General features: G+C 33.7%; 1 non-coding gene across 1 annotated transcript; it reads left to right on the top strand.

The window, feature by feature from the left end:
* Positions 1 to 2,103: 2,103 nt before the first annotated feature.
* LOC128284845 (small nucleolar RNA R71) lies at positions 2,104 to 2,210 on the top strand. The gene has a single exon (XR_008275265.1). It is a non-coding gene; the product is annotated as a small nucleolar RNA R71 (small nucleolar RNA).
* The last annotated feature ends 380 nt before the right edge of the window (positions 2,211 to 2,590 follow it).

The following is a 2,590-nucleotide window of genomic DNA, read 5'->3' as shown; positions in this document are numbered from 1 at the left end:
ATTAAGTGACCAGGATGTGGTAAGGTTATAAACAAGTAAGTTATACATGAGGATGATTTTATGGTGACCTTGTGATCATAGGCCTATACTTGTGATGTATGAAATGTGGTGAAAATGATTTGTGATATGTATGTTAAAATGAGGTTAATACAAAGAAAGTGTGAAAGAGTTAATTAGCAATAAAACTATTTTGGACAGTAGTAGTGATGTGATTTTGAAAAATCACCAAAAATAGTATAAATTGCATTAGAGACTGAATAAGATATAAAATTAAATCTTAATGAGTCTATTTTCATATAAAAGAAACAGATCAAGAAAAGGAGTTCTATATTTTGAGATATTTATGTTTTTGTGAGACTGGTTCAGAATGATTACGTGATCCCCCATTTTGGCTTTGGAAAATCACAAATATTTGGATAAAAATAATTAGAGGCTTAAACTTATATTTTTAAAATCCATAATGAGTATATTTTCAAGATAAATCAACAAGAACATTATCCGAGTTACATCTTGTGAGATAATTAATTTTAGTGAAGAGAGATCAAAGCGTAGAATGTGAAACAGGGGAAATTTTAATGAATGAATTGTACTAATTGGCTAAACCAAAAATTATGAAAATTTTATGGTGGAAATATATGTGAGTCTAGTTTCAGGGGAAATTCACGGATCTTAATTTGGAGCTCTTTAGCTCGAATTATAAATAAGTGACTATGACTCGTGTGGACAGTTTGATGTGAGCATTTATTAGTAAATTGTGAAATCGTACTTACAAGAATGCTATATACATTAAGGATGTGGAATGGAGAGGAGGAGGAGGAAAATAAATATATGTGGAATACATGGAAACTATGGTATATGAAATATTGATATAATGAAATAAATGATATGTGTTTATAAGAAAACAGAAAGAGAATGATATGTATCATGACATGTATATATATACATGACTAGTGTCAATGTAATGCTTGTTAGGTATGGAGTTGAATTGAAATGTTTCAGGCAAACATGTTATTTTGCGCATCTGAATTTTGGTATTTTATAAAGATATGATCTAATTTTAAATATGAATGCTTGATGATTAAGCTGAAGATATTTGGTAAGATGATAATTTTGGTATAAATGTATAAGTGGTACTATAATAAACAAGGTAAAATAAGTATGAGATACACATGTATGATGACATACAAATGGTATGTTTGTGGTTTAATTGAGAATATTTAATCATTAAATGAATACCATGTTATATGCTTTTGATTTTGTATAAGTGTGTAAGAGATTAAGGTTGACCAAAGCTTGGAAAATAGCCTAGGTATATTCCACACAGGCAGAGACACGACCATGTGTCTCAGCCGTGTATGGAACACGACTTTGGGACACGGGCGTGTGGAGCCTTAAAGCATGAAATTTCCAAGATTTTTGTAAGTTCTCGATTTAGTCCCGAACCCTTTCTAAAGTATGTTTTGGGCTTCGTAGACTCAAATAAGGGACTATGTGTAAGTGAATCAACGTTTTGAAAAATATAATGAAATTTTATGGCCTGTATTTTAGTTTAATGTTTGTATGTTTGTCCGATAACGCCTCGTACCTTATCCCAGCCTCGGGTAAGGGTAAGGGGTGTTACAGTCTTTGATTTCCTTGGCCTCCCCATGAAAAATTTGGGTGGTTCCTCCAACCTGCATCATAAGTGTTACTATAAGGATTATTTTGAGGTCAAGGATTATTACCCATATAGTTCATTTGCTCATTCTCCTTGGTAATGCCGTATGATGGATAGTCCAAATTGTTTATTCCACCTCTACTTGCATCACACTGCATTGCTAGATGAACCTGGAGGAGCCAAGTAAACCATCAATTTTTCTATTCAAAAGTTCTACTTGATTAGAAAGCATAGTAACCGAATCGAAGTTAAAAACGCCGGCTACTTTTGTTGGCTTTGTCCTCATGACTTGCCACTGATAATTATTCAGTGACATCTCTTCTATAAATTCATAAGCCTCTTCAAGTGTCTTATTATTAATAGTCCCACCAGCAACTGCGTCAATCATCTGTCTAGTTGAGGGATTCAAACCATTGTGGAAAGTTTGAACTTGTAGCCAAAGGGGTAACCCATGGTGCGGGCACCTTCTCAATAGATCCTTGTATCTCTCCCATGCATCATAAAGTGTTTCTAAATCCATCTACACAAAAGAAGAAATATCATTCATTAATTTAGCTGTTTTAGTCGGCAGAAAATGTTTTAGTAAAAATTTTTCGGTCATTTGTTCCCAAGTTGTGATTGACCCTCGAGGTAACGGGTTCAACCACTGTTTAGCTTTGTTCCTCAATGAGAATGGAAACAACCGAAGGTGAATGGCATCGTCAGAAACATCATTGATCATAAAAGTGTCACAGAATTCTAGGAAGTTTGCTAAATGAGTGTTTGGATCATCGTCCTGCAAACCATCAAACTGAACAAACTGTTGTATCATCTGAATTGTGTTAGGTTTTAGTTCAAAATTATTTGCAGCGATAGCAGGTCTAATATACTTGATTCAATTCCTGCTAAAGTAGGTTTAGCATAATCATACATAGTCCGAGGAACATGATCCTG

Source organism: Gossypium arboreum, chromosome 11 (genome assembly GCF_025698485.1).
Source record: "Gossypium arboreum isolate Shixiya-1 chromosome 11, ASM2569848v2, whole genome shotgun sequence".
In the NCBI taxonomy this organism is placed as follows: domain Eukaryota; kingdom Viridiplantae; phylum Streptophyta; class Magnoliopsida; order Malvales; family Malvaceae; genus Gossypium; species Gossypium arboreum.
The sequence above is the reverse complement of the archived record's forward strand: the minus strand, read 5'-3'. Positions and strand labels throughout refer to the sequence as shown.